The sequence below is a fragment of the Ambystoma mexicanum genome, chromosome 6p, assembly GCF_040938575.1.
Source record: "Ambystoma mexicanum isolate Mex_15411 chromosome 6p, UKY_AmexF1_1, whole genome shotgun sequence".
Classification (NCBI taxonomy): domain Eukaryota; kingdom Metazoa; phylum Chordata; class Amphibia; order Caudata; family Ambystomatidae; genus Ambystoma; species Ambystoma mexicanum.
In genome coordinates this window covers 307,481,121-307,494,197 of record NC_090935.1, presented here as the reverse complement: position 1 = coordinate 307,494,197, position 13,077 = coordinate 307,481,121, and the positions used below count along the sequence as shown (strand labels likewise).

The 13,077-nt window shown below is 43.2% G+C and overlaps 1 long non-coding RNA gene across 1 annotated transcript in view; it reads left to right on the top strand.

Annotated features, from left to right (window-relative positions):
- Nucleotides 1–5,441, top strand: part of LOC138510910 (uncharacterized) — a 299,843-nt gene extending 294,402 nt beyond the window's left edge. The window contains exon 4 of the long non-coding RNA XR_011280460.1: nucleotides 4,715–5,441. This is a non-coding gene — a long non-coding RNA (uncharacterized lncRNA). The remainder of the gene's footprint in view (nucleotides 1–4,714) is intronic.
- The last annotated feature ends 7,636 nt before the right edge of the window (nucleotides 5,442–13,077 follow it).

The window sequence follows — 13,077 nt, the reverse complement described above, 5'->3', positions numbered from 1 at the left end:
TATTGATGTGGGAAGCATCAGGGATAAGATCGATAAGGTCTATCAAGAATTAAAGGAAGGTAGTAGGGAAGAGAATCAATCCCTAGCATTTCAGTTACGAAGTGAAGAAGAAAATCTGTTCGGTCTTGAACATAGTGCATTGTCTTTGAGCTGACTGAACCTAGACGAGGGTGAAGGGGAGGATAGTCACAATAGTTCGGGACAAGAAATGTCAGATGAAGTAAGGGAGTCCATCCTCGAGGCAGAGGGAGGGAGCATGTGCGCCCCTGAAGGAAGCTTGCAATTAGACAAAGAAGTAAGAAGCTTGGATGCCAGATCCCACACCGTATCCAGAATGTCCTCGAGGACGATCTTATAGTGAGAAGGAAGAATCGCTGCCATATTTGAGCAGATGAAGGTCTCTACCGGCAAGTAGATGGTCAGGGATGATTGTCCGTGCCATTGATAAACTAGCGATGGGAACCGACTCTGGGTTGGGGTTCACGCAGTTTCCCTTATTGGAAAAAGGGGGAGTGAGACCTCAGTGTATTCCATGGCCGCAGATGGAGAAGGATAATTTAAGGTGTAAACTTCTGAGGTTTGACTTTGGGTGCTTGGAAACAGATATACGAGTTAGAAAAAATGACAGGAGGAAACATGTTGGCCATAGGGCACATTAAGGGTCACCTGGTTGCTATTCTTGGGGAGACAGCCGATGACATATGGAGGAGAGCAGGGTATTCAAGTGTGACAGCACAAAACACAGCGCACAACGGAGTGCTGTTTGATCATTCTAGAGCAGATGTGCGGAGGGCTCTCAGGGTATAGTATCCCGATACATCAGATATGGGTGCACTTATGACACGTAAAACGAAGGAGGATGAAGACCCTATTGCTTATATTCAGGATATTCAAGAGAAAGGGAAACCTGCAACTCATAAGCTGTGGGAAAAAACTGTGGCAATATTTTACCACATTTTATGTCAGGGGTTGCCTGAGCCAGTACAGAGACAAATGAAGAAACAGGTGGGGATGGAGGCAAAGCCGTGGCCTGAGATACAGTTGACGATAGTGCATCACTGTCAGCTAGTTCAGGAGAAAAATAGAAAGAAAGATAAGGCTAGGTAAATCGAGGAAGCCAAGTTAGTTCAGAAGAAATTGTCAAAATTATTTCATTTGCTGATCAAGGGATAGTGTGCTCCCCACCAGGAATACACTATTTGAATGTATACTGGCGTTCACAGGGCAAGTGGCTTTGTAAGGTGTTCCAGTAGATCCAGAGGTTTTTCTAAATGGGGTGAGCATTCTGTTGACATGGCTACCTGGCTTAGTGGGAAAACTGTAAGGATACCTGACGAGTTTCTGTTTAGACCACACATACCTATGACGAAGAGGGGGGACAGACTATCCCTATAGAATTAGAAGCAGCCATAGTACGAAGGGAAATGGCGATGCTTGAAAGAATGGACGATGAGGGCAGATCATGGAGAACAGTAATAGCCCTCAAGGAAGGGTACAGACTGACTGACATCAGTGATGATGATATGTTTAGAGAAGATCGAGCTTTCAATGAAGTGGTGCACTTTTTGAGCAACTCATACTGGATAAAAAAAAGGAGGGAAGTCCAACAGCGGACCGAATATTTTCAGGAAGATTTGTAAAAGGTGCCAAATGTCCTTAGGACCACAGGCCCTTATGACATAGGCCTATTGAAGGGAATAGGGGAAGTCAAAATAAAACTGAAGCCAGGGGCAATTTTACCTCGAGTAAGACAGTACCCCATGTCCCGAGAGGCTGATGAGGGTATATTCCAGACTATTTCAGCACTGATGAAACAAGGTATTCTGGTGCCATCAGAATAGTCGTGTAATACAGCGATGTATCCAATCAAAAAAGGAGGGTTGTGGAGATTTATACAAGATATGAGACCAATTAATGAGATTGTAGTTGCAGAATTTCCTTTAGTTCCTAACCTAGTGACGATACAATGCAGCATCCCAGTGGAAACTCAATATTTTACGGCGATCAATTTGAAGAATGCATTTTTCTCGATCCCGTTGCACAAAGATTCACAAGACTTGACTTACTTTACGTTTCGCCAAACTTGACTAAAACATACTTGTTTGCCCAAGGAGTACTGTGAGTCCCCATTGATATTTAATAGAGTCCTACAGATGGATTTAGGCAATATTAATCTTAAGAGTGTGGCGATACAGTACGCAGATGACATTTTAATTTGTAGCATCACAGAAGATGAATGCAGACAAGATCCTATTCAGTTGATGACTATTCTAGCAGACAAGGGTTACAAAGTAGACAAGGGATACAAAGTAGACAAGGAGAAGTTACAATACTGCCAAGAAGAGGTGTTATACATAGGCCAGTTGATCTCACATGAAGGAAAGAGGTTAACACCTGAAAGGGGCTGAGGCAATTATGAAAACCGCAAAGCCAAATACAGTGAAACAGATGCAACAGTATCTGGGGCTATGTAATTATGTTAGAGCATGGGTGTTTGATTACAGTTCATATATGAGACCCCTTTTGGAAGCTTTTAAAAAAAGCACATCTGATAAAGTAAATATAGAGTGGACTGAAGAAATGGAGGAAGGGTTTCAGGAGTTGAAAAAAGCAATTTGTACAGCCCCTGTTTTAGGATTCCAAATTATGCTGAGGAATTCTATCTATTTTCACACACGAACGGGGCAGTCATGACAGCAGTGCTTACACAGAGGACCACATTAGAGTACAAGCATTTGCATATTACAGAGGGATTTTCGACACAGTTATGAATGGACACTTTCCTTGCAAACAGTCATTGACAGCTGCCACATGCGCAATTGCGAAGTCTACAAATATTGTCATGGGCTGCTCTACGACTCTTTTCGTGGATAATGCTCTGCGTGCCATTTTAGAGAAACCCAAGGGCACATTGACATCTCAAAGAGCTTCAGCATATGTGGTAATGATTTCGAATCAAGCAATTAAAATTGTCAGATGTAAAATAGTGAATCCTGCTACATTTGTAGCTGAGCCAATAGTAGATGGCAATAATGTGCATGACTGTACAAATTATGTTGAATTTTAAGATGGTATACCCTGTGTGAAAGAAAATGCTTTAGCAGGAGGAGAGATTCTCTTTATTGATGGTTCATCAAAAATTGATCAGACTAGTGGGGAAAGTCATCCAGGCACAGCAGTAATAAGACACAGATTAAATGGAGAATTTGAAGTTGTAGCAAGTGCTAGGCTGCCATCTCATTTTTCAGCACAAACAGCAGAACTGGTAGCGCTTATTTGTCGCGCCAGAGAAACACAAAGGGCAGGAAGGGACGTTGAACAGTGACTCTGCCTATCTAACGTCAACTGTACATGCAGAGCTAGCATGTTGGAAAAGGATAGGCTACCTCCATGCGGACGGCACTCCAGTGCAGCACGCATTCTTATTGGACAGGCTTATTAAGGCACTACAACTCCCAGTGGCAATAGCAGTTGTTAAGTGTGCAGCTCACACTAAACAAACAGATGTTATTTGTCGTGGGAATTATGGAACAGATGTAGAAGCCAAAAGGGTTGTATTTTCTCCAGATATTTAGAGTTTTTCTACTGTTTGATATGTTAAAGAAAAGGTAGTCGCAACCATGATAATACAAGAAGGTTTTAATAAATTGTCAATAACTCAATTAATGTAGATTCAAGGGAGTGCACCGTAGGAAGAGCAGGAACTGTGGAAATGAAGGGGGTGTTCTTTATCCCCAAAAAAGCATTATGGCGACAAGATAGCACTGGAAAGCTGGTGATGCTGGTAGCATTGTTAAAAGTAGCGCTTGAGCAGCTGCATTACACTGAGCATGTAACTAGGGAGAGTCTTGCTGCAACGATTGCGGAAGACTGGTTAATTCTGAATTTGTTAGAACACGTTGCATTCTTTATGGTAAATTGCATCGTGTGTCAAATGTTTACTGCTGGGCACACTCTGAGAGCAATTAGAGGGGTAATACCTCGACAGACTGATCATTTCAGCATTTACATATCAACTATTTCTTTATGCTGCAGGTGTGTGATAGATATAGGTATCTATTAGTGGTGTTGTGTCCTTTCTCTAGGTGATATGATAGGTTATTTATAATGCACTTAATACCCAGAGGTTTCTAAGCGCGGACCGGGGGATCGAACCTGTATTGCTCCGTGTCGTCTTGCTTCCAAGATAAGCATGTTGCTGCTGAGCTATCCTCCCGAGACTGGTGGATCGAGGCAGGTCCATGTATACACCCTGATGCCACTTGCGCAGCAAAGTTTTTAGTCTGAGAAGTCTTTCTAAGATGGGGTGTGTGTGAAGTGTTGAAATCCGACAATAGGCCACATCTTGTGAATGAAGTTTTTGAACAGATAGGGCTCTCAATAAGTATTAAACACAAGTTTTCTTCTAATTATCACCCACATTCAAAACGTATATGTGAGAGACTCAACGGCCTCCTTAAAGAAAGGGTTGCCAAGATTAAATTAACATTGAAGAAGGGATGGCTATGTTGCCTACCCTTAGCTTTATATGCCCTTTGGAATCAGCCTGGCTCAGACTATCACATCACCCCTCACGAAATAGTGACAGGGTGGCGAATGAGGACGCCGCTTACACCTCCATCGAAGAGTAGAAGTGATGCCCAGAGTGCAGCTAAGACTTTTGAACTACATGATTATTTGACATGTTTGACCTCTACCATGTCTCTCATTTCAGATCAACTCAAGCATCAGGGGGGTCGGTCTCAGAAAACAGATGAATACAATTCAACAACCGGATCAAGTGAACTTTTATAGGCACATTATTTGTTGGAGATTGGATTTTAATTAAGAATTTCAACCGGAAGTGTCATGAGCTACAATTTCATGGCCCCATTTGCGTTGAAAATATAACACCCCTCAGCTGTAAAGGTCAAAGGAAGACGGGCTTGGCTTCACTTGGGCGATGTAAAGACATATGAAGGAGAGACCCTCCCTCCCACCATTGCCGATCCAGAAGCAGGACAAGAAGAAGAATTTCAGCGTGTGCAGACTCGATCAATGACAAAGAAGGACGACGATAAGGTGACCAGTTGATAAATGCAGATTTTGTATTTGGACTAAGACTCAAACGGACACTCCTTATGGATATTTTAGCCTGAGTGCAAACCCTTGCTGAGAGTCATAGAAATCTTGAAAAATGAACTTTAGAGATACATTGAAACATCAGAATTATGTCTAAAAGTCAGTTCTTGGTCAGAAATTAGAAACAAGCTCAGTATCCAGATTCATGCCATGGTGCCTACTTGTTCTAAGAAAGTTAACTCCTATGGTTCTCACTGACAGTGAAGTGCATAGGTTTGTGCTTGCTGTTTTTGTATTCATACTTCAAGCTTATGCTACTCTTGTCAGAAGAGGCGTTGATATTCGCACTTTTTTACAGGATCCGAAAAATGGTCCTGTGATCAGAAGGCTCCTCATTGCTATTATTGAAGAGATTTTGCATTTGCAAATATAAAATATTTTTGACAAATTGTACCAGATTCAAAATTTCTCATTTTTAATACAGTCTTAGAGCAGGAACAACAAAGACAGAAATGTCACAAAAGGTGGCTGCTTATGTTTTGGTGTATAATGTATACCTGCACAATCACACTCTTTGGGCCTCATTCCGAGGTTGGAGGTTGTCATGGCGCTATTAGCGCCATGACTACCTCCAATACCGGTACCGAGTCTGCCCTCATTTAATGGGGACTTACCGGTCTATTCTGACCTTTGCGGGACCGGTTATTGACCCTGGTATCCCAGGTGTTAAGGGAGGACCCACAAAGGGACCTCGGAATAGGGCGCAAAGGGATTACTGGCACCGGTGTCATTACCGGTGCCTGGTATCCCTTTGCGCCCAGGTCGTAATGACCCCTTATTTCTCTTCTTTTACAGTCCCTATCACATTAGTACTCTTACGAATACAGAAGCCCTTATGGTTCCCCTTAACACACCAGATGCTCTTAATTTAGTTACTTCCACTAACACAGAGGTCCCTAAAGTTTTCCCCAGGGGGAGAACTGATCTTGATGTGCTTTGTGAGCATTACACAACTTATGCATTTGGAAGGCATAAGAGAAATGCAGAGGAAGATAATGAGGGGTTTAATGCCTATCTAGATAATGCTGCACATGTGGGTAATAACATGTTGTATGAACAATGTGGGGGAAACAACATCTAAGGAGAATTGCTATGTCTGTGCTCTCATACCCTATGCCATGAATGCAGCACAAACTTAAATTTGTAGAGAGATTCCAGAGCACGATGCCAGATGCCTCGTTCATCTTGCAGAATGTATGACATGAGGACAATATCAGGGAAGTTGGGCTACTCTGCGATGGAGATCGAAATGGTAATTTCCATTCCAGGATGATTATATCAAGACTTCACAAATGGAGAAGCAACCCGGGTGGGAGAGAAAGATGCTTGTTTATCCTGCGAATGGGTAGGTAGAAGTAGTCATGAGAGACATTAAGAGAATGGAATGCCCTGACATAACAGAGAGATAGCTGGATCGCCTGGATGTTGGCAACAAACTCAACTTTTAGTCTATGGGCAAGTGACATCCAAAAAGGGATGGGAAGCAGGACTAATGTCCTGTGCAGCTCATCTATTGAAGTCAGAATATGTGCAAGAGGTATAAAGAGTAAACGATGGATGCTTGAAGTCATGGGCGAAACATGCCAAACTGCTGACATGGGTAAAAAATGAATCGGGCCCAAAGTTGGGGATTCCATTGGTGAATGCAACATTGTGCTTCCGAAGAGAAGGAAGAATTTGAGTGGGAAATAACATAGGCTGCAAGACTACAGTCGACGTGACCAGAATGGGAGCAGGGACAGCCATCCTGATGGATCAATATTGGGCTTGTGTGTGTAGGGCCTACATGAAGTTGCCCAAGGATTGGGGAGGAGCATGTTCCTTGGTGCTCATCCATGTTCCAGCATTAGTAATTCCTCAGAGTGACCTGAACATTGGAGGATTCCCAAAGGGGGATGCCCATTTGAGAAGGAGAAGATCGCTTAGATTTCTCAATCGAACCAGGCAAGAAAACTACTTCTCAGCTAAGTCAACAGATGCTTTTGAGGCCATTCTTTATGAGCATAGGTTGTTTAGTCAGAATGCTTTGATATTCACAACTATCTTCATGCCTGGGATCCAGAAGATGGCCAATGCCAAATGGCTGCAGATTATCAGATGGGAGTTCCTGCAGACAATTAACACTGCCAGAAAGGGATTCAATGCTATCAAGGAAGAGCTGAGGACCGTACGTCTGATGACCCTACAGAACAGATATGTCCTTGGCATGATCACAGCAATGGAAGGAGGAGTTTGTGCCAAAATTGGGCCACCATTTTGCACGTTCATACCTCCTCATGATGACAAGAATGGGACATTGACAGAGGCCATAACACTGTTGACGAATCTGCAAACCAAGATGGAAGACGAGACAGAGGACATTATAGATGACAGCTGGTTTGTGTCTATATTTTCATGGATTTCGCAGTGGATGGCAAACATCTTGAAGTTCCTTGGAGCACTATTGCTCACAGTGATGTTTGGATTCTGTATAATCAAGATAAGTATCTCCCAGTTGAAGAAAACAGTGAAGAAAGCAGTAGGATTGAAGATTATGATAGATGTCGAATCAGGGTCCAGACCCAAGGAGTTGACTGATGAAGATGTCAGGAAGTACATGAAGGTCAGCATCGTAGCACTTGAAGGAACAAAGTTACTGTATCCGAAGAATCATAAGAAGTACATGGGGTGATGGGTCTATTGTAATCCGAATGGACAGCGCAGCTACATGACCTGGAGTGGGATGAACATGTTAAATCAGCTGGCACCCTGAAGGGGGAGATTAAGATCTGGACTCCAAAGAAACCGATGACGAAGTTAAGAATCGAGTGAACTTTCATATGCGAAAAGAAGATTGCATGTGTGTGATGCACTGCAGAAACTGTACAGATGCAGCAACGCAAGTAGAGCAAGTGATCTTAGATGTTGGCTATAAGTAGTTAATAGGTTACAGGTAGTGCAACCATTGTATAGAAACTAGACATCAGTGTCATGAATTAGTAAGCCCAGACCCATGAAGAGGAAACGTCAAGAACTGTGTCACAGCAAAGAATTTGCTGAGATCACGGACTTAAATGGTGAAGCTGCTTGGCCTGGCGGCAAGGCTAAAGGCAGCCAAGACTGGTTATCTATTCTTGAAGGCGACAAACGTGAGAAACTGAATCATCCCTTGTTAAGGTGCAAAGAAAGAACACCAAGCGTGACAAGGTTTATTCAATTAACACATTTAAAGGCTGTAAAGTGGTCCGAATTGTGTCTCCTGTCACGTGAGCCACGGATGGAAATGGAGTTAGGCATGGAATTTTGGAACTACCATAGTGCATGCCCACGCTACCTTATATTCCCAGAGACAAGAATATACTGTAAGGCCAAGTTCAAAGACAATCTTCATGGCAGAAGGCATGGGTGATGAGAGACATTCAGCTAATTGGTGGGGAGGTAAAGTCAGGTTTTGCCATCTTCTTGAGCTGGTTCGATTATTTAGTGTCAGAGTTATTCCCCATCTCATCCAGTGCATGCGTGCTATCTAAAGGGCTCTAAAGTCCAGAACTTCCTCCACAACGTGGGTTGTCTTTGGCTTGCAATTTATCCTACTTACCCTGTGTTCTTTAGGTTCTAGCTTTTCGTGGGTAGAAGATTCATGTTTAGGTTTGGAGGTTTCCAGGGGTTTTGTTCTGGTAGGAAAGGAAGCTTCCTCTAGGACTTCGCATCTCCCTTCCACTCCGACCTCCTCCTCTGGAACCTGTTGGCTGTCAGAATTTTCTTCCCATCATTTCTACCCCATGGCATCAGACCCGGTGTTAAATTATTTGGGGCAGCAGTTTCCAGTTGGGGGTTCTGCTGAGCCCTCTACATGTGACCCAGGTCATGGGTTAATTGTTGGACTTGTCGCTCCAGATGTGACATTTTCGCTGGTTGGTAGGGAGGTCTAGATTCATACCTTTGCTGCTCCCGGAAAGGGTAGCTGTCCCTTCTCCCAGAGTAGCTCAGGTATAGGGAGTTTCCCTGATAACCATCCATCCTAGGTTTCCCTTCTGCCAGAGTTTGTAATCTATTGTCCTGAAAGCAGGGAGAGAGAGGATGATTATTCTGGAAATTAGGGTTTGAAGGGTATCTAGCTAAGAAGCGTAGGTTGGGGTGGAGTATTTTTTCCCTCCAGAGGGAAGTTTCTCATGGTGGTACCTACCTGGTTGGGCCCCCCTTTCTGTGCCAGGGGTGTGTAGACATACACCAGGATGGGTCTGTAACCCTTGTATCCCAGACTGATGTAGGTAGCAGGGTCAGATGGAGTGTTGGTCTGGTATCCCACCTGGCTACCACCTAACTGGGTTGGATCTGAGGGCATCCTCTGCCTCTCAGTCTGCTTATTGGTGGGAGGAGTATTTGTAGGCCCCCAATTTCCAAGTCCCATGGGGGAGTATTCTTCATCTCTGATACCTTTGCAGCAACAGGTGTGTTTGATGGTTTGGGGTTTTTAGGGTTGTTTTTCTTTTCTGAGGTTTTGTGGACCTCATAGATCCAGGTGGCATGTTCTATCACCCAATCCAGGGTCCTATACTCATGGAAATTCCTTACTAGTTGGGTCATAATTTATTTAGGGAGCGCATGAAAATATGTGTTGATGAACTCCCAGCTAATGGTGTTCATTCCTAGAAGTCTGTGCAAATGCTCAATTTCGTTCCTGCACAAACTCTCTAGGTGCTTGGTCTTCACCACATGGCAGGTTGTATGCTGCCTTGTGGGCCTCTTGAGGATTTCTATGAATGGAGAACTGTTTTAGAATGGCTGTCTTGTAGGTGGGCCATTTTTGGTTTTCTTGGTTCTCCAGCCCTGCAAAGAAGCTGGAGTATTCAGGGGAGGATGTCCATTTGACAAACTCCGTGGCATTTTTATCATTCTTAATACCAAATGATCTCATCATTTGGTCATAAAGCTTTAGATGCTCCCATACTGAATATTTGCCGCCATTCTTAAGGTAGTGAGTCATAAAGCTCTTTATGTCCTTTATCTGCCGAACTGGGTCTTTCACAAGCCCTCGCTTCTGTTTGGCAGACTTTCTTTTCCGCCGCACTTGAGTCCACTCATCCTCTGACTCAGAGCTGCTACTGTTAGTAGTCCATTCCCTGTCCTCTAGGTGCTCCCTACCTCTATGAGACCGGGAATAACTGCCAGAACTATGGGGTCTGGACTCTTCTCTCCTGTGGTTATGTTGGCTCTTAGGGTCATTTCCCTTATACTCCCCTTTTTGCACCGGAGAGTACTCATCCTCCTGATCCCTCCTTCCATGGATGGTGGAGGTTTTTAAGATGCTCTTTTGAGGCCTAAATTCTGGTTCTTCTCTTCTGTAAAGCGGACCAGGTGGTCCCTTTGAAATTTCATTTTCTGCCAGTCCAACTCCCTGATCTTTTTATCATAGGAGCCCTCCTGGTCAGAGGTACATGGCAGGGTATTTTTAAATTCCCAGAGCCCACAGGTTCGGCCACCTTCCCTTCTACTTGGTAACCCATCGATGTTGGATAAAGACTCACCTTCTGGATCAGTTGGACTAGGCCTGGTTGACTCCAGCTGCCTCATGTTTCCCTTTTCATGAGAATTGGTATGCATGAAGCCAGCTCCACTCTATACATGTGAAGGGGTGAGTTGGGTTGAGGTCCCTGGTAGAGAGGTCATCACTACATAATTGGAGGGCACTTTTCCATACCCTGACTGGTCATGGTACCTCAAGACCCGTTTGTATTTGGATATTTCAGTTTCCAACCTATCACATTTGTTTTTCTTATTCCCTATCTCTTGGTGGTATGCAGAGACCTTAGTTTTTAATTCTGACACCAGTGCTTCAGCGGCTTCTAGCACTTTACATTGTGCCATTAATCGGTATCTTCGTCCCTTGTTCTCGTCACAATGGGACCCATTTTCCTTCTGTGAGGCTTGCATCGTCTGCGCATAGTCAGAGCGTTTCCTTTTCAGGAGACTAATCTCCTCCCCTTGCGCAATTTTGGCCTATGCTGCCTGCTCTAGGTCAATCTCTGCTTACCTCACACGTTGCATTAATTGTGCATTTTATAACCTACTGTCAGTCAGTTCCTGAGATGAAGTCTCACTTTTCTCCACATCCATCCTTAATGGATGCACTTCCTGAAACAGGGCACTGTTCTCTTGACTTAATTTGTTACTTTCGTCCCTCAACTGATCTCTCTGCTGTTTCAAGGTGTTCAGATCTTGGTGCATCTAATCGAACTCACCCTGAGAATGAACCCCATTAATAATTAACTGGCTGTTTTTAGCATTCAGTTGTTTTACCTTCGATTGAAATGTGAAAATGTTCTCTAAGCAGGCTCTATTGTGAACAACCTGCTCATTTAATTTATGTTGACTTGCGCTCAGATTTTCAACACATTCTTCATACTCTGCTTGCAGTGCAGAAAATTGAGCCTCTCGCTCTACATTTTCTCGCTGTTGTGTTTTCAACTAATCTTTTAGCTGTTTGATAATATTTTCTAAGTTTTGGCTCTGTTGCGCTTTCACTTCTAATTGTTTCAGCTCTTTCTGGGCTCCATCCAAAAGCTCAGCCTGGTTTTGCACAGAGGCCACACTATTATGGTGTCTTTCTTCCATGATCAGCATATGGAAATACATGTATGCTGTGAGCAGAGCCATTTTAATTTGCTCATCTTTTCTGGTTTGAGTCATGTAAAACTATGTCAGGGCCTGATGTAACAGCCCATTATCCTACCACGTGTCAACATTTGCAGAGGTAACCTCCTGTATCATTCTGGCTTGCCACATTTCAAGTCCTTGTTCTACCCATTCACCTTTAATAAACAATTTGGATAGGAGGTGCTTCCTGGCCATATTGATTTCTGCGGTGCTAATTCTGAAATGTATTCTGCTCCTTATATACTTTCTATGCCAGGGCAAAAATCCCTACTCTCTTTCTGCTTAGTTTCCACTCACAATTACAACTCAAAATCAACACTGTTTTATCTATACAAAGCCCTGAAACGCAGGGTATAGGTCTGAATGGCACCTTAACAATGCAAACACAACTTTCTATCCACTGCAATGCCATTACACCCAAATGAATAGTCTGCTGCTACTGCACTGTCACAAGTGACGGCTCTCAACTAAACCCCGGCCACAAGCCCCAAGCTTTGTCATGAATAATTAGGTGGTTACTCTCAACTCAGGGAAGTCCTTTCCCCCTCAAGCAAGGTGGCACTCACCCAAAGCACTTATACAGATTTAACTTTAGTGAGGCCTACAGCCTATTTTGCACCACCCCAGCAAATACCCTCTGTACAACCAATGAGCTAGGAACCAGGCCAGTAGGAATATATATTTATTTAAGTTTTGACAAAGAAGAATAGCAACCACAAAAACATAAACCACCAACGATGTGGCACTACACAATATCACCAATTCAAATTTCTTCCACCAATAGACTAACATAGGTTTAAAGAACTTTCAGTTGCTATAAGGCATAGGTAAAATGTTGAAGTTGGCATTCATTATTAACATCAGATTTCTTGCAAATTAACCAATTGGAAAAATACAAAACACACAGTGATTGCTTAGTTTGGTGCAATACTCCTTTCTCCTCGCAACTCCCACCCTCCAAGCATCATTTAGATATGACTCCTCTGATCTGAAGGTACAGGGAGTGGGAACACAATGGAAAATCGTTTTGCCTTTTTATTTAGGTAAAATGCAATGTTTTGGAATTCTGATTTGGGATGCAAGGGAATAAATTGGGAATTTCGTTTTGCACCACTCCTACATTGATATACATGGATTTGGGATTCTGGTTTGGACTGAAAGGGAAAATGTGTTTTGCACAATTTGTTTTCAATGGAAATTCATGGTATTAGGATTTTTGTTTTGGGAACACTAGTACATTCAATTGAACATCAGGGATACCCACTTACATTACAGACTAAAGTCATTTACAGTGCCTGGGATAATTGTTTGTCAATTATG